Source organism: Octopus sinensis, linkage group LG7, assembly GCF_006345805.1.
Source record: "Octopus sinensis linkage group LG7, ASM634580v1, whole genome shotgun sequence".
Lineage (NCBI taxonomy): Eukaryota > Metazoa > Mollusca > Cephalopoda > Octopoda > Octopodidae > Octopus > Octopus sinensis.
Window position 1 is genome coordinate 448,934 of NC_043003.1, and position 20,273 is coordinate 469,206.

At 38.7% G+C, this 20,273-nt stretch overlaps 1 protein-coding gene across 19 annotated transcripts in view; it reads left to right on the plus strand.

The window, feature by feature from the left end:
* The window catches only part of LOC115213794 (histone-lysine N-methyltransferase, H3 lysine-79 specific), a 203,890-nt gene that overhangs the window by 18,292 nt on the left and 165,325 nt on the right, over positions 1 to 20,273 (plus strand). Inside the window, exon 1 of one of the 19 annotated variants that reach the window (XM_036504436.1) lies at positions 18,636 to 18,646. The exons of the other annotated variants lie outside the window; for them this stretch is intronic. The gene's annotated coding sequence lies outside the window, so the exon portion shown is untranslated. Of the gene's footprint in view, positions 1 to 18,635; positions 18,647 to 20,273 lie in introns of those variants that run through there. 19 annotated transcript variants of the gene reach the window in all.

Sequence of the window (20,273 nt, forward strand, 5' to 3'; positions counted from 1 at the left end):
CTCTCTGTCTTTAATCCTCATAACTCCTAATCTATCCTTATCATATCTCTCTCTATTTTTAATCCTTTTCTTTCTGTTCCCTTTTAACTTATGCCAGTTCTTATCTCCCTCCCTCCGTCTTCCTTCCTTACTATCTCCTCCATTGCTCAATTCCTCTCCCCTACCATTAATCTCTTAACCCTAACTACTTTAACCCATTCAGCTTGTCAAAGCAGCCCCAAGTTTTTTATTTTTAAATCTTCCCTTATTCTTCTATTCTACCATTCTCGAATTCCAGATAGTCTTATCAAAATTAGCTTACTATCAGCTTTTATAAAATGAAACACTCTCTAATTAAAGTGGAGAGAAGGTTCTTTTAATTTCTATGACACTTACTTTGATACATCTATACCATATCAAAGAAGTTATAAAGAAAATTGCTTATAAATTAGTTTGGATGTGTAATTTTTACTAAAAGGAAGCAATTATCAAAATCTACATCATCTAAAAAATTCTTATAAATTCCAATTTAATATCTTTTTATCAAAATATGGTTTTCTAAATTCTTTTATTATTGATGATTTCAATGACTTAATTCAGTCACAAATCTAATTTTTAATAATGACACTTATCTTATGCTGTGATGAAGCCTTCTTTTAACATCTATGTTTATTCTTCTAGAAATGCTACTTTCTACAGATGTATCAGTAAAAACATTTCTCCAAATCATAAGTTTGATCCAACGTCAGCCAAACTGTTTATTCCAGTATCCTTGTAAATTTGTTGGATGTTGTTGAAGAAAGCGAAAGCTGAAGAAGAAAAGTGGTTTTAATTGACATAAGTCAATTGTACCAAATACAAACTCATGATAAATATGTCGAATGCATTTTATGAAACATACAACCTTAAATACTGATTGATTGTTCCTATAACTGCACAAGAATAAAATGGGTGCCAGTATTTTAAGTCTGGAGTCAGTTGTACCAAATTACTTTTAATATTTACCTTTTCCTTTCATATTCTATATGTTAAGATGTAACCTTAGCAGAGTGAGGTAACAAAAACACTAGTCAATTATGTAGTGCTCCACCCACTGACAGTGACACAGTAGTTGGTCTTAACATGTGGGGAAGTAGAAGATACTTCATGCCAAAGAAAATATTCTCCCTATTTCAGATGGTAGTGACGACTGAGTTTTAAGAAGCAAATCTTAACTGACAGAATCCAGAGAGCACAAATGTGCAGCCTGGTTCTGTTGAATGGTTGAGGACACAAAAATCTTGTGTGTGACCATCACTGCTGGAATATCATTACTCAAATATGGTAACAGTGAAGAAGTGAGGGCTAGTGGTTTGGGTGTTATACTCATGCTTGCAAGATCCTGGTTTCAATACTTGAACCAGGCAGTGCATTCTGTTCCTGAGCCATGCATTTCATTTCACATCACTTCAGTTCACTCAGCTGTAAATGGCTTACCCTGAAACAGAATGGCATTCTTTTGTGATTTCGGTCACTTAGGTGTCATGGAAACCAGGAAATTAGCCCTATGAGTTCTAGCGCTTGAGACAGTAATATCTGTGTCCATGGTAACAGCATTGAAGAAATGCAGTGCTGGGATGTGATACATTGTCTTTGAAGAGAAGTTCCTGTGGATCGGTTCATTGCTGTTCGTGTTTCAAGTTTAATGTGTTTCTTAGTTTAATTTCTTTCTCCAAACTAACTGTATGTAGAGATCATGTTGTCTGCAGGATATTTAGAATCGTTAACAGTTCACATTTTAATTAGCTCTGATTCAAAACATCAAACACTGTCATGCCATTAACACACACACACGTATATAGTATATATACATTTAAAAGAAGAAAAGAAAATGGAGATTAGGAAGTTAATAATTGTTTATTATTAACAGCAAATTGGTCATCTTACAGCTGTTTCAATTAATGTTCAATAAACAATCAATTTATATTAATGTGACATGAGCAGAATATCATCAGAGGAGAAAAGATGCACATTTGGATGGAACCATCCCTTGATGAGGTTTACGCATCCTCTAATTATATATAGAGCTACATAGCTACAGTAGTGTATATCTTGCAAGATGTGTGTGTTAATTCTTCAGATGCAGAGTTCGAATATCTCATCCTTCATGGCTGTGTAGTAAGAAACTTGCTTCCCAACCACATGGTTCTGGGTTCAGTCCCACTGCATGGTACCTTGGGCAAGTGTTTTCTACTATAGCCTTGGGCCAACCAAAGCCTTGTGAGTGGATTTGGGAGACAGAAACTGAAAGAAGCCCATCGTATATATATATATATATATATATATATATGTATGTATATGTTTGTGTGCTGTGTTTGTCCTCCTACTAATGTTGGTGTGTTTTTGTCCCCGTAACTTAGTGGTTCAGCAAAAGAGACTGATAACATCAGTACTAAGTTTACAAAGAATAAGTCCTGGGGTCAACTTGTGTGACTAAAGGCAGTGCTCCAGCTAGGCCACAGTCAAATGACTGAAACAAGTAAAAGAAAACAGAATGTGTTGTTGTTGTTGTTGAAACCCAGTTCATCCTTGAGGGGTCAGACCCATGATCAAAGGTATCTGAATGGTGACCACCTCACCCTTTCCATCTTGTGCTAGAAACTCAAGACCACACTACCTCACACATCCTTTATTAAGACAGTTGGGTGTGATATGAGGGTGATTTGGTTGCTGTTTCCAGCAATTCAAATGACCACATAACTCCCTCTCCCACTTCCCATTTTGATCCCCTTAAATGTATTTGTAGTTAGGGAATAAGGGACTTGCTTGGAGGTTTTTCTCTACTTGTGAAAAAAAAACCGGTTTGTCTGAGATGTGGATGAAAAAATACCCAGATGATATCATTTTCAAATATTTATCAGGAGCCAGTCATCATTTGCTAATTACATTAAACAGTTGTTAATTAAGTAGCATCATCTTCGTTTCATAGTTTGGAAATAAGCAAAGTATCAAATAACAACATTTATTGTGAATAAGCTTCTGTCCAAATAAGACAAAAATCTTACCTGCCAAAATGCCAGAAGTAAAAAAAGGAGTGTAAGCCCCCCTCCCCCTCACTCACTCACTCACTCTCTCTCTCTCTCTCTCTCTCTCTCTCTCTCTCTTTCTCTCTCTCTATTTAGTTGGTTTTAAAAATACAATTACAAACTTTTTGCTTTTTTCTTAACCCTTCTCTTCCTCTCATTTCTTCATTTTCCCCTCTTATACTTTTCCATAGCATTTTCTTTTTAGCATCTTCTCCTCCTTCTCTTCCACCTCTCTTTACTCCCTATATATCTTATTAGTCTTTCTCTATAACTTCTAATTTTCTCTCCCTCACTCTTAGCCTCAGTTTCTATCCTTGCAACTCTCTTCTCTCCCTCTTTCTCTCTCCTTCACTCTCCTATTAAATTGTTTTCATCAAATGATTTGTCAGGGGCTGGTGCAGCCTTCTGGGTTGCCAGCCCTCACTCAAACACTCCAACTCATGCCAGCATGGAAAGCAGACGTTAAACGATGATGATGATGATATATAAACAATTGCAGCATAGAAGGTGTTTATAAGCCATTTAAAAACACACAAAACCCGTTAGATTCACTTCAACATTTAAAATTTAATTTGTCAAAATATTTTCGTTGCTTTGCAACCGTGACTTGTACACTGACAAAATTCTGTGCTGCATGGAATTTTGTCAGTGAACAGGTCGCGGTCTCAAAGAAAATATTTTAGCAAATGAAATTTAAATGTTGAAGTGAATCTAACGGTTTTTGTGTGCTTTTTAAATGGCTTATAAACACCGTCCACGCTGCGATTGATTTCGTTTCAGCACACTATCTCAGATCGGGTCACTTGAAAAGCACACATTACAATCTCGGAGTGGTTGGTATTAGGAAGTGCATCCAACTGTAGAAACTTTGCCAGATCAAGATTTGAGCCTGGTGCAGCCATCTGGTTCGCCAGCCCTCAGTCAAATCATCCATGCTAGCATGGAAAGCAGATGTTAAACGATGATGATGCTGATGATGATGATATATATATCATCAACATTATCATCATTTTACATCTGTTTCCAAGCTGGCATGGGTTGGACGAGGATGATTTGTCAGGGGCTGGTAAAGCCAGGCTTAGCAACAGGTTCCACTGTCTGTTTTGGCCTGGTTTCTACAGCTGGATGCCCTTCCTGATGCCAACCACTCCGAGAGTGTACTGGCACCAGCATCTGCACCAGTACCAGTGCTTTTTATGCGGAACCATATATATATATGTATCATCATCATCGTTTAACGTCCACTTTCCATGCTAGCATGGGTTGGACAATTTGACTGAGGACTGGCGAACCAGATGGCTGCACCAGACTCCGATCTGATCTGGCAGAGTTTCTACCGCTGGATGCCCTTCCTAATGCCAACCACTCTGGTAGTGTAGTGGTGCTTTTACGTGCCACCGACATGACGGCCAGTTTGGTGGCACTGGCAACGAGCACACCCAAATGGTGTTTTTTATGTGTCACCTGCACAGGAGCCAGTCCAACAGCACTGGCAACGACCTCACTCGAATGTTTTTTCACGTGCCACCAGCACAAGTGCCAGTAAGGCAATGCAGATAGGCACATATATGGCTGTGTGGCTAGAGATGTGCTTCCCAGCCATATGGTTTCAGGTTCAGTCCCACTGTGTGGTACCTTGAGAAAGTGTCTTTAAAAAATTCTGTTTACCCAAAGTGTAAACAAATAAATACTGGATCAATTCAATTAACTAAAAATTCTTTACAACAGTGCTCCAGCTTGGCCGCAGTCCAGTGACTGCAAAAACTAAATGATATGTGAAAGAATATAGATGAATGAAATAACTACATGAAATAAAGATTTTTTTGCCTTATGTTCTTCCATACAATCATTGCCAGTATTGTTCAGTTGCAGAACAATCCTGATTGAAAGAAATCTATCAAAGAGATTCCCCCTTTTTTCATGGGTTCACACAACTCAGTATCATCCAATCCAATGTGTCCCATTTTTTTGTAAGATGGAAGGGTGTGATTTAGAGAGATTTGACTGTTATTTCTGCTCATCTATTTTTATCCATTTCATGTTATTTTAATTACACTCGTTATTTTTTCAGAGCTGTAATTTTCAAAACTTATTTTTTTCCTTTCACCACTCTCTTTTTAAAATTTATTTTTAGTGTGTTGGTCTTCTCTTTTCAAGTCTGCATTTGTGTTTGTGTGTGTGTGTGTGTGTGTGTGTGTGTTACTTTAATACTCTTTTATTTAGACGTCAGTAAAGCCAGACTCAGTGTCTGGTTCTATTCTGTGTATGAATTTTGTATGTATTTGTGTTAGTGTGTATACCTCTTTGTCTTCATTATGCAAGAAGTCAATATCTGTGCATATGTGTGGGTGGTTTTGAAATGAGAGCAATTGTAGGTTCATGTTGGGATGTTACTGTGTGTGTATGTATCCCTCTGTGTGGTGTGTGTGTGTGTGTGTGTGTGTGTGTGTGTGTGTGTGTGTGTGTGCGTGCGTATATGCGTGTCTGTGTGGATGTTTAACTGTTAATTTTATATCTCGATATGTTATTTATATGTGTGTAGTTTGTTATAGCATTGTATGTACAAGGAGAAACATTGCCCCTTGCCCCTGATCCTATATGAAGTTCCTCCTGAAACCAGGATCCTGACAGTGAGATAAGAGTCGGCAATGAGTGCAGCAACAGATTTAGTGCACAATAAGTGTCCACCAGGGCTTGGTTTTCAGTCCCTTGTTTTCCATCATAGTCTTCTAGGCTATAACAGAGAAGTTTGAGACCAGGGCCCCATGGGAATTCTTCTTCAGTGGTGACCTTGTTCTTTTTGCTGAATCTTTTGTAGAATTAGAAAAGAAATTTCAGGTGTAGAAGCAAAACCAGGGACCAAAAGGCCTTAAAGTAAATGTAGCAAAGACTAAAATTTTAGTCAGCAAGAAGACAAACAGAATGATCCACCTCTCAGGAAAGTGGCCCTGTTAGATATGTAAAAGTGTTGGTAGAGGTTCCATATGGTGTACTCAATGCAAACTATGGACACAGAAGAAGGGCAGAGGAATCACAAGAGGGTTAATGAAGAGAGTGAAGTTTGTGGCAGATGCATACAACCAATAAACACTAGGAATATGTGGGAAACAGATTTGCTCAAAGACCCACGAGGATTTGCTAGAGGTTGTAGACAGCTTTCGTTACCTAGGTGACCTAATTAGCAGAGTGGGAGGATGTTCTGAAAGCATAGTTGCTAGAATAAGAACAGGATGGAGAAAGTTCCGAAAACTATTGCCTCTGTTGGTAAGAAAATGCCTCTATCTTGGAGTGAAACATAGATTTTATGATGCTTGTGTATGAACAGCAATACCACATGGTAATGAAACATGGGCCTTGAATGTCGTGGATATGCAAAGAGTAGAAAAGAATGGAGCTAGTATGGTCTGTAAGCATGTGCAACAAAGTGCATTGGGACGAAAACTGGGCTATGTGTATATTACATGTGGTGTAACAAGACAAGTGAAACTATTTTATGTGGTTAGAGGATTTAGCGTCCATTTTTCAGCATATTGGCCAAGAAACTTTTTCTTTTTGCTCTTATTTATAATTGTATATATATATATCATCATCATCATCATCATCATTGTTTAACGTCCGTTTTCCATGCTAGCATGGGTTGGACGGTAATGTATATATATGTATATATATGTGTGTGTGTATGTATGTATGTATATATATATATATATATATATATATATATATATATATATATATATTGTGGCACTTCATCGGTTCATGAAATTAACATGCAAGTGGCTGAGCACTCCACAGACACATGTACTCTTAATGTAGTTCTCAGGGAGATCCAGTGTGACAAGGTTGACCCTTTGAAATACAGGTACAACAGAGACAGGAAGAAAGAGTGAGAGAAAGAGTACAGCAGGGTTCGCCACCACCCCTTGCCAGAGCCTAGTGGAGCTTTATGTGTTTACACCCAAACACTCACAGCACCCGGTCTGGGAGTTGAAACCACGACCCTATGACCACGAGTCCACTGCCCTAACCACTAGGCATTGTACCTCCACTGTATATATATATATATACGTATATATCATTGATGTTATTAGCTTGATAAAGGAATAAAACTGTTAATGAACTCCATTTATTTTTAGTTCAACATACATCTACAGATACAATACCCAGACATTTCACCAGCATTGTATTCTGGGATCTGGGGTCACTGGGTGTTTTTGCCCTTAAACCCCATTTCTTCCATGCAATACAACCCAGGTTGATCACCCTTAAGCCTGTGTCTAAGTGTCATACGGAGGTGCATGGCTTAGTGGTAAGGAGTGTTGCAGTCATGATTCTAAGATAGTGGTTTCTATTCCTGGACCAGGTGATGCATTGTGTCCTTGAGCAAGACACTTCATTTCATGTTGCTCCAGTCCACTCAGCTAGCAAAAAAGAGTAATCCTGCAACAGACTGGTTTCATGTCCAAGGAGGAATATATCTGCTGGAGAAACCGAGAAAATGACCCCTATGCTCCTTAGAGGGTAATGTGGATAGACCTGTGTCTAAGCAGCATTTTACTGACCCCCAACAAGACCCATAAAGGTGCTTTCTCAGCAACCTCTTGGTTGTTCTTGGTAGCTCTTCTTCTAAACAATATTCTTAAAACCAATATTATTTACCAATCTAGTAAGGTAGCGTGCAGGTAGAATCGTTAAACGCCGGTCGAAATGCTTAGCAATATTTCGTCTGTCTTTGTTTTGAGTTCAAATTCTGCCCTTCATCCTTTCGAGGTTGATAAATTAAGTACCAGTTGCATACTGGGATCAATCTAATCGACTGGCTCCCTCCCCACAAAATTTTGGGCTTAAAAAGTGAAATTAAATTTCACTGTTATTCCAGTCATGGTGTGTTAAATATCTGGAAAAAATAGAATTGGTATTTTTTGAAAATGACTTTGCTTCAATAAACTTGATATATTACTGTAGAAATTAATTTCAAAATATTTTCCATTGAAAATTGTTTGAAACATTCTCAAGTGAAGATAGATTGGAATATAAAACTGCCTTCCACAGTTAAGGGGGATGAAATTTTCCGTGGCTGTATCTGATTTCTGCAAATAAAAGGGTTTATGATATTCAGTCTGGATTTGACGATATTGTGATCTCCCACCTTTAGAACTGTGTGGGTGTGTGGGTGTGGGTGTGGGTGTGGGTGTGTGGGTGTGTGGGTGTGTGGGTGTGGGTGTGTGTGGGTGTGGGTGTGGGTGTCTCAATAGTTTGTTCCAGATTCCACTTTTGAATCTTTCATTGCACCATTTCTCACAACCTTTTTTCTGTTATTCTCCATTTGTCAATCAAAAGCCACTCCAGTGTCAAAAATTTGGTAGTGAGCCCTCTCCCTGCTCCCAACTGCTCATCTACACACACACACACACACACACACACACACACACATGTATTGTATGAATATAGAGTTTGCTTTAAGGTGGTGAGCTGGCAGAAACGTTAACACACTGGGTGAAATGCTTAACGGTATTTTGTCTGTCTTTATGTTCTGAGTTCAAATTCCACCGAGGTCGACTTTGCCTTTCATCCTTTCGGGGTCGATTAAATAAGTACCAGTTACCCACTGGGGTCGATGCAATCCACTTAATCCATTTGTCTGTCCTTGTTTGTCCCCTCTGTGTTTAACCCCTTGTGAGTAGTAAAGAAATAGGTATTTCGTCTGTCTTTACTTTCTGAGTTCAAATTCTGCTGAGGTCAACTTTTCCTTTCATCCTTTCGGGATTGATAAATTGAGTACCAGTTGCGTACTGGGGTTGATCTAATCGACTGGTCCCCTCCCCCAAAATTTCGGGCCTTGTGCCTAGAGTAGAAAAGGACATAGAGTTTGCTTTGTAAACCTGTGGTTTTGAGTTCTATCTCTCTGTGACACCCTGGGCAACAGTCTTCTATTATAGTCATGAGGTTTCAAGTAAAATTTATTAACAGAAAATGTGCAGAAGCCTATCATATAGATACATATGTATCATCATCATCATCATCATCATCATCATCATCATCGTTTAACGTCTGCTTTCCATGCTAGCATGGGTTGGAAGGTTCAACTGGGGTCTGGGAAGCCCGAAGGCTGCACCAGGCCAGTCAGATCTGGCAGAGTTTCTACAGCTGGATGCCCTTCCTAACGCCAACCACTCCATGAGTGTAGTGGGTGCTTTTTATGTGCCACCGACACAGGTGCCAGACGAGGCTGGAGAACAGAGAGTAGATAAAACAGGGGACAACTGACGAAGGGGACAACTGACGAAGGGGACAACTGACGAAGGGATTGTCCTTTATGTTGGCCTGTCTCGTTTCTATATTTGTTTCTTTCATTGTTTGAAAAAAAAGTTCATTTTCCATGTTTTTGTTTTTCATCTTCTCTTTTGTTTGACGTCCTGTACCCATATATGCATGTATATATACATATGTATGTAGGTATGTACACGTATGTATGTATATATGCATAGATACATATATTATTTATGTTATATATATATATATATAGGAATAAATGTGAGAACAAACGATTTAGACAATACATTTAATACAAAAAGTGTGTCTCTGTCTGCCTATAAACCAGTCTGACTTACACAGAATGTAAATGGTATCAGGATTTAAATGGATTGAGTTTACCTGTTTCTAGGGGTTTGGTGGTCTGGAATAACGATAGCTCCTTGGTTCCATTATCGGATAACACCACCTCCATCTTCAGGGTAGAATTCTTCATTTGAGGTGTTGACAGGACAGAGTTTAAAGATGGAACTCAACCCATTTAACTCCTGATATCATTTATATTCTGTGTAAGTTGCTCTATTTTATATGCATACATATGTACATTTTTTGTATTAAACGTATGTCAGTATGGCTGATGCCAGTACCCCCTTAGGCCGATGCTAGTACCCCCTGACTGGCTCCCATGTCAGTGGCATGTAAAAAGCACCATCCAAATGTGGCCGATGCCAGTACCCAATGACTGGCTTCTGTGTTGGTGGCATGTAAAAAGCACCCACAACACTCTCAGAGTGGTTGGTGTTAGGAAGGGCATCCAACTGTAGAAACATTACCAGATCAGACTGGAGCCTGGTGCAGCCTTCTGGCTCTCCAGACCTCAGTCAAACCGTCCAACCCATGCCAGCATGGAAAACGGACGTTAAACGATGATGATGATGATGCATTTAATATTCTGTGTAAATTGACTTACCTAACTTGTTTGTCTTTACCTTTGCTTCTCTACCTGCTCAATCTCTCAAGCACTATGGAGTTTATTCTATACAGAGTCCACCTGTCTCTAATCTATAAACTACATATATATATATGTAGGTATATAAGTGTCAATCCAGATATGTTTATCTATCTATTTTTTTATCTACTTTTTTCCCCTTTCTCCATCTGTTTTCACTCCTCTTTCTTTTCTGTTGAAGAGGATACGCTCAAAATGTCAAAGCCTCTTCTATTTTTTTCTGAGCATTTAACTAATACACCTGCTTGTTGTTACCTTACCTGTCTCTGCCTTTTGTCTTTTTGTACAATTTGAATTATGTGTGTGAGTGTATGTATGCATGTGTGTGTCCCTGTGTGTATGTATATATAAACAAATGACACATACCTGTGTGTATATACAGGCATGTATATTGCTGGATATATGTCAGTACAAATATGTACAAATCAGCCAAGGTTTATATATAGCAGTAGTGCAGTGTGCAGTACCCATGTGGTACCATGTTGTAATTCTCTTAAATTACAAAGGCACCATCTGTTCCACCCTCCAAGACTTAAGTAATTCTTCTTGTTTAAAGATTGTATAACTTGTTCTTAATAAACTGAACAGTAGCTTAAATTTCACTCTGTTATCTCTGCTGGAATTCCTGGTATTTCTTCCTTATCTCACCCTTATTTGATGAGTGGGGTGGGCAGGGGTGATGATGGGGGTGGGAGGTTGTATTTTAACCTAGATATTAATTTTACTCTTAGTGACTGGACAGGTAACAAAAGAACTAAACAAAATGGCCACTAGATCAATAAGAAAATATAATTAAATTTAATTAACATTTTGTTCCACTTACTAATTAATACCCACTCGTTTAGATTATCTCTTACTTTCTTCCTTCCTCTCTGTCTCTCTCTGCTTATCCCCCTGTCAGTGGTGTTTACACCTTCTGTCTCCCCTTTCCTCTCCCCCTTCCTCTCCCCCTCTCCTCTCCCCACCCTCGCTCACCCTCATCTTCCTCTCCTCTTTGCCTCTCCCATCCCTCCTCTCTATCTCTCTCCCTATCTAATCTCCTACAGATTTTCTACTTCCTCCCACCAAATCACCTCAACCTCCCTCCTCTCTGTCATCACCCCTACCCCCACCCTCACGCCAACCCCATTCTACCCCATTCACTTCACACACCACTACACTGACATCACATTCCATCATCCTAACATCTCACATACACTCTGCTACTCTAACCCTAACCCCCCAGACCCCACCCCCTTCATCTTGTTTAACCCACAATTAACAATTCCCTCACGTCACTCACTCCCCCCACCCACCTCCACTCATCAAACTCATTCAGCCAACCAGTTAAGTATTTCAAGAGAAAGCTTTTATACTGAAACTTATTTTAAAATTTCCACTTTTATCATCGTCATCATCATCATCATCGTCATCACCATCATCAATGTCATCATCATCACCATCATCATGACCACTACTATCATCATCATCAATATGAAAGTCATTGTTATCACCACCACCACCACCACCACCATCATCTTGTTTTACACCCATTTTCCATGATTGTAGAGGTTGAACTGGTCTTTTCCATTACATCATTTGCCTCTGTCTACTGTGGTTCTTCATCATCTCCTTCATCAGGTTCAGCATCCTGAGATCATTTCTCACCTCTTCTCTTCTTATCTTCCTCAGTCTCCATCTTCCTCAAGTTCCTTCTAGTTTGATCTCTTCGCATGTCTTTCAGGTACTGCTACCAACACCTCTCTTACACCCTACACATGACTCTTCTCTTGCTCCCTACATCTGACTCCTTTCTTGCTCCCTACATTTGGTTCCTCTTAACCCATTAAGTCCCACTGTCCTATAAATAGGACACTAAATGAGAGCCTTAAAATAAGCTGTAATCACATTGTCCCAGTGTCCTATTTATAGGACACCGAGTATTTCCATTTCTACTTGTAAAAGAGTTTTAATAATTATTTTTTTCATTTTAACCTATTTTCAATCATCTGTAAAAATTTAAGAGTAATGTTCAGAAATTGAAGAAATCTCAATCCTTCTTTCTGCACATTTCTGCTTTGTTGTTTGATTCAAATCACATTACACATCAAGCAGAGCATTCTCACTCATTTTTTCCCAAACTCCTCTCATCTGCTACATTCAATATCTATGTTTTGTTACCATGCAGTGTTGCACCCAGAGTGGCTTAAGCTGACACACTGATTAGCATGCTGGACAAAATGCTTAGCAGCATTTTCCCCAGCTCTTTATATTCTGAGCTCTTCAGGAATAATAAAAATAAAGTACTGGTTAATACTGAAGGGGTCAATGTAATCGACCCAGCCCCTCCACTCAGAATTACTGACCTTGACCCCTGCAATGGACCAGTGTGCTGTTCAGAGGGAATGTTGTAATCCTGGACTCTTCTATGCCATGGAAACCAGCAAAATGACCTTATGCGTCCTTAGGACTCAAACATAAGAAGAGGAAACATTGTACTTCATTCTTAAGCATTGTCCAATATGCCCCTTCATTTTGGGTTACAATCCACCCCTTGTCAGCAGCTGCTTTAATAGCTTGTTAGTCCAGGGAAATCATAATTTTCTCAGTATTGTAACTTGATATGAAAGTATAAACATCATCATCATCACCACAACTATTTCAGAATGTGGGACCAACATCACAGGTATGAGTCTGTGAGGTAGGTGGTGAAGTAGAAGAGTCTTTAGAGCATTGGATAGATCACCTTGGGATATTTGTTCTGATGCTGTACATCCTGTGTTCAAATTCTGCTCAGGTCAATTTAAACTTCCTTCTTTTTTTTTTTTTTTGGACCAATAAATAACATCTCATCATGGCTGATTCATTAGAGTGTGGATTAGATGGAGATTAGTGGATTAGATGGAGACTAGTGGATTAGATGGAGATTAATGGATTAGATGGAGATTAGTGGAATCATTGGTGTGAGAGCAGATGTCTTGTGGTGTCTGTTCTGGTTCTTTGCAATCCTAAATTAAAATTCTGACCATGGATTCATTCAAATCCCAGAAACAAGTAAAAGATAAACAATGAAGATATCAAAAATATCCCTGCAGCATCTAATGTGGCCATATTAAGGACTAAAGACTGGGTGTTGTGATCTGGATAAGCATAAATTTGCTAGACACAGTAATTGTTACTAATAATATAATAATGGAAACGAGCCAAATTATTGCAAATTGTTGACACAAACTTAAGAAAGATTGCTTATGGTATGTCAGCAGTTATGAGGAGACGTCACATCATCTCATTATAATCTCTTCCCCAGCATACGTAACCCACACTTGATCTGCGTCTTACATTGTTTAATGGCTGTAATACTTTTAAGAAACATTTTTTAATTATCTAAATGAAAAACTCTCCTGGAAAGGAGAAAGCAATGTTAAACTTTCGGCTACCAGTCAGCCATTTGCAATGAGTGGATGACAACAAAATCATAGCAGTGGTGCACCACCCTGGTGGCCAATCACAGTAACAATAAATATCACAGCCATAAATATGAGTTTTACATCTTGTATGACAGTTCTCTGGACCCAAATATAATCAACTAAAACTGTTGATCTGAAAGAAGATAAAACTGAAGTGCAATAGTCATATAATGTACAGTTCTATATTTAAGAGATGAGGAATTATGTACATTATTTATATTATTTACATTTGACAGATATTTGTCCTCATCTTGTTTGTTGTTAACACAACATTTCGGCTGATATACCCTTCAGCCTTCATCAAATGTCTTGGGGAAATTTCGAACCTGGGTTCTCATTCCTAAGGTATTTTTCAATGTTTATTATTATTATTATTAATATTATTATTACACGGGCATATGGCGTAGTGGTTAAGAGCATGGGCTACTAACCCCAAGATTCCAAGTTCGATTCCAGGCAGCGATCTGAATAATAATAATAATAATAATAATAATAATAATAATAACAATAATAAATGCCCTGATGCAGTACCAGGCAGCGGCTCTCATGGCTTCTGATCTTAACTGACTGGAAGTGTTATCATGTACATTGTTTTGTCTTGGTATAAAAGATGGGCTACAGCAAATATTCTGCTCAATACCACAGATTTGCTTGTCAGTTGTTTGACCTTAACCAGTTGAGCATGTCCCTTAGTGGCTGACGATATGTGCATCTCTGATCACGAGTAGAAGTAGTGGGGAAGCATCATAGCCATGTGTTGAGAGGGATTCTTTGGGGTTTGAATGATTCACCTTTGGAAAAATGGATGTTTCATTCAACATCCTTAAACAACCCTTAATCAGAGACCTTTTGAGTGGGATGGGTTACCCGACCAGAAGAAAATTCTAACTGGGCCCCACCCGCAAGGTCTTGCGCTGTTTATCTTGTTATGAGATCACCATGTCGTGCACATATGGTTGTGATGCATGTGCCTGGTGTATCCTTATCAGACGGTAGTCATGATGGGTATACTGGGCTTCGTATATTTTACCCCAGTGTCACTTTGATGGCATGCACTGCTCTCTCACTAAATAATGATGATGATGATGATGATGATGATGATGATAAATAAATAATAAATAAATAAATAATAATAACATCGAAAAATACCTCAGGTTCGAAATTTCCCCCAAGACACCTGATGAAGGCTGGAGTGTATATCAGTTGAAACATTGTGTTAACAACAAACAAGATGAGGAGAAATATCCGTCAAATGTAAATAATGAAAATAATGTAAATCATAATGTATTTTGTATAAGATAAAGTTTCATGCTTTATTCCGGTATTCTGTCACAGAATTATAGTTACATGCACAGAATCATACTGTTTTCTTTACAAAACCACTTTAAAATATCTTTTAATAAATGTATGATGAGACATACTAAATTTGTTTTCTTTTCTACAAAATATGCTCATAAAAAAGGGTGTGTCTTTGCAGAAGTGCATCTTATGCACTTTAGCTAATACAGTCCCTTTCATCAGGAGTGATTGTTTTACACAGATGCAAGGCTTCAAACTTGAAGACAGAGAGAAATTAATTATATTGGCTCCAGTGCTTGATTAGTACTTCATTTTATTAAGCATGGAAAGGTGAGAGGCAGCAGGATTTGAACTTGGAATGTAAAAATCCAGAAGGTTTCTTTTTTTTTTTTTCTTGTTCAAAGCCCTAATGATTCGGAAAAGAAATTGCAAGCTTGTAACTCGATCACAGAACGAAATGAGACAATTGGGCATTGCTGTTTGGATGCTGATAATTTGACATGGCTGACTGGACATTCAACCTATTCTAGCAGCTGTACATTTTGGCACACACACATACATATGCAGAAATACACATGCACACACACACAAATATACACATACAGCGAGAGAAAGAGAGAGAGAGAAAGGAGGGGAAGGAGAGAATGAGAGGAACATTGAGATGCCTCATGCCAAAATGGCTGTGCCAAACTGACATCTCATTCGTCTGCCTGTCTCTGGCCTTTTCATGGTAGGAAACAGCATCTTTGGCCAACTGTAATAGGTCAGTAATGTTTACTGGAGTGATGTGATGATTGGAGACTCATCACAATAGCATTGTACCCAGATGGATGGAGCTTATATTGAATCAGGTTCTAGGAGAGAAAATGATATTTGGACCTTCATCACCATCATTTAATGTTTGTTTTCCACGCTGGCATGGGTTGGATAGTTTGACTGGAGCTGGCAAGGCCAGGAGCCACCCAGGTTCCATTGTCTGATTTGGCATGGTTTTCTACAGCTGGATGCCCTTCCAAATGCTAACCACTTTACAGAGTGTGCAGATCTTTATCATCATAAAAAAAGATGGTTATTGTTGTTACTCTTAGGCCAACACTGACTAATCAAACCCATGGCTGAAAGCATTCTAGCATTTGTCAGATAAACCGGTTGTGGCGATTGTTGTTTGTGCTACCACTAGGGACATTTTCACTATTACCCTTTTATATGGGACACAGCCCAGTTTTAGCACCTCACTCTGGCAGGCAAATCTAATCTGTTAATCCTTTAGCACTTAGATTACTCAGTAAAATCAAATATTTATTCACATTGAATTATCTCATAGCTCCAAGACTTCATTGATGTGATTGTTTAATTTTAGTATAACATTGCAGGGTAAGTGTAAGAGGCTGGATCTGGTTGGTTTGAACATGATGCATATCTGTCCCAGATATGGCTGGGTTAAATGGTTAAAGAGTTAAGACAGTTTCTTCACTGGTTCTCTTGTCCTGTCACTGGCTTCCTGATGGCTTCCTAAGCTATCACAGACCCAGAGTCGGTCACTACCGTTTGTTGGGTCAGTTAGTGACTCGACTTAGTAGTCTGTTGTGTGTAGGTGGCTTTCACTGCAAATGGCTGGTGTGCTTCACAAGCTGCAGTTCATAGCAATTTTTAAACAGCAATTCTTCAAAGACATCCTCCTTGACGTTATCACACTTTATTTAGTACAGAGATATAAAGAAGAAACTGTGCATGCTGGCATAAATATTTGCGTGTGTAAATGTTGAAGAAGTGCATGAGAGATAAGGGTGATGACATCCCAAGTGTAAACTGCTGAAAGTGAAAGTCTGGCCAGTTTTGGTAGGTTGAAATGGTGTTTTATAGTGGACTTGATTGAAGTAGAAGAGAGGTATTCCGTCATATCTGACAACGTAATCAGTGTTAGGAGTGGAGGAACGAGAGGGTGGCGGAATGTCATGAGAGATTGCCAGGGAATTGACTGCAAAAACTGTCTTTGAGCTGCTCGCACCATATATGCATGTCTGCATGTATGTGTGTGTGTGTGTGTGTGTATATATATGTGTGTGTGTATGTATATATATATATATATATATATATATATATATATATATATATACATATATATATATATGTATGTATGTATGTATGTATGTATATATATGTGTGTATATATATATGTGTGTGTGTGTGTGTGTATGTATATATATATATGTATGTATATGTATATATACATAAATATATGCATATGTACATATATATAGATATGTGCGTATATATATATGCACAATTACACGTACACACACATACATACTTGCACATGGTTGGTGAAACTGAAAGAAATCCATCATCATTGTGTGTCATCATTTAACGTCCCCTTTTCCATGCTTGCATGGATCAGGTGGAATTTGTTGAGGCAGACCCCGCCCACTTGTTACCAAATAAGGTAATATGTCTTTGTAGTCAGACATGCTGTACAATGGTGAAACTCATCTACAACTATAACGTGTTGAGACAAGGAGACCCCAGTTTCTCTCTCTCTCTCTCTCTTTCTTTGTCTTTCTTTCACACACACATGCACATATATTTGTGGCTGCGTGGTAAATAGCTTGCTTACCAACCACATGGTTCTGAGTTCAGTCCCTCTATGTAATACCTTGGGCAAGTATCTTCTACTATAGCCTCAGTCCGGCCAAAGCCTTGTGAGTGGATTTGGTAAATGGAAACTGTAAGAAGCCCATTGTATATGTGTGTGTGTGTGTGTGTGAGTGTTTCTCCTCCACCACCATTGCTTGACAACCGATGTTGGTATGTTTACGTCCCGTCAAAAAGAGGCCGATAGAATAAGTACTAGGCTTACAAAGAATAAGTCCTGGGGTTGATTTGTTCAACTAAACGCAGTGCTCCAGCATGGCCACAGGCAAATAATTGAAACAAATGAAAGAACTAAAGAATAGAATACACAACAGTCTTCTTCCAGTTTCCATTTACCAATTCCATTGACAAGGCTTTGGTCAGTTTCAGTCTGCCGCAGAAGATACTTGCTTGTCCATTTTCCCCTGCTTTCACCACCTGGATAAGTCTTGTGTTCCTCTCTTTCCATGAGGTTCAGCACTGTTTCCCTCCTGCCCTTCACTTCCTATAATTTGTTACCATGCAACATTGCACTTTATTGCAGTTTATACACAACCACCACACAACAGCAATCCTTTGTTAATATCACAAATAATAGCTCACAGTATGGTTTTAGCTGTGTGTGCCTATGTGTATGTATTGTGGTCAACAGAAGAAAGAATACTCAATATTGAGTTTAGGTGAAGGCGGTGAGCTGGCAGAAATGTTAGCACGCCAGGCGAATACTTAGCAGTATTTCATCTGCTGCCACGTTCTGAGTTCAAATTCCGCTGAGGTCGACTTTGCCTTTCATCCTTTCGGGGTTGATTAGATAAGTACCAGTTACGCACTGGGGTCGATATAATCGACTTAATCCATTTGTCTGTCCTTGTTTGTCCCTTCTGTGTGTAGCCCCTTGTGGGCAGTAAAGAAAAGAGAAACGTTAGCACACCAGGCGAAATGCTTAGCGGTATTTTGTCTGTCTTTATGTTTTGTGTTCAAATTCTGCCGAGGTCGACTTTGCCCTTCATCGTTTCAGGGTCAATAAATTAAGTACCAGTTGGATACTGGGGTTGATCTAATCAACTGGCCCCATCTCCTAAAAATTTCGGGCCTTGTGCCTAGACTAGCAAAGGATATTGTGTGTAGGTGGTGAATAAACTATGTGAATTACAGTCAGAACATCAGTATAATGAGAAGACCATGTCAGTCCCTTAGGTTTCCAGCTATTGGAATGAGTTTACCATCATTCAGTTGAATTGTATTATTAGAGCCACACACACACACACAGCTTTTTCCTACAGCCAGATGTCCTCCTGTTGCTAAACTTCACCTGTTTCCAAGCAATGTTTTCACAGAAGATTGGAAATGGGCACTGCTTGCATGATGGTGATATTTGCTTACAACTATCGTGCAATTTCAAGACAAGGAGACAGAAACATACACACACACATATACAATGGGCTTCTTTCAGTTTCCATCTAACAAATCTGCTCATAAGGCTTTGGTCATTCTGGGAGTTCAGTAAAAGACTTGCCAAAAAGAGACAGAGAAAATCTGTACCAGACTTAAAAAATAAGTATTGGGATTGATTTGTTCGACTAAACCCTTCGAGGTAGTGCCCCAGCATGGTCACAGTCCAATGACTAAAACAAATTAAAAGTATCAGTGCCATGTTGTGGGATTGAACCTGGAATCACATGGCTGGGATTCAAGCTTCTTACCACACTGCCATGCCTGCATCAAGTAAATAGCACATGGATATTAGGTAAAAGAGAAAAAACCCTTGGATGAAAATGTCATAGGCTGCCTGTGGCATTCAAATCTACATCTGTGAACATGACAGATGTTCTACCAGTATACCAAAGTAATCCTTTCGAGATATGAGTTTGTGCCCCATGGACAGCTTTTGATATTTTCCATTTGAGATTTTTTAATCCAATTATTTATATGCTATTATCTACTACTTTATGTACTTTGAGAGGCCCATTAAAAATTACACACACATGATGGACTTCCATATGGTTTCCATCTACCAAATTCACTTGCAAGGCATTGGTCAGCCCAGGGTTGACCAATGAGAAGACACTTGCTGCCCAATTCTATATTTTGGTACATTATTACTTAACATCATCACAGGAATATCCATGAAAAGAAATTCTGCAGCTGAAGAATCATTAAAGTAAGTCTAATTGTCTTTCAACATATAGAACAAAGATCCCCCACCCCAAATAAATGATGCATATAAAAACGTGTGTACACACACAAATTACACATACATACACTCACACACATACACTCACACACATACACACACTATTTAAACTTTTAGCAAAAAATGCAAAACAAACAAACAAAAATATTGGTTGTCAATCTTCAATCTGTTAATCCGTGATCAAATACGATGAACCTGATCCATAGAAACGTAGATTAATCTCCTCTGAAATATTTCCAACACATTCGTTATGTTTACCTTTGGCCATCTTCAATCTGTTACCAATAAAATCTGTTTACCAAACGGACTAAAAACAGATGAAGGTGTGGATCTGTTTTAGATACCGTTTGTCTTTTGTCTTTTGCTGGGTTTTAGTCATTGGACTGTGGCCATGCTGGAGC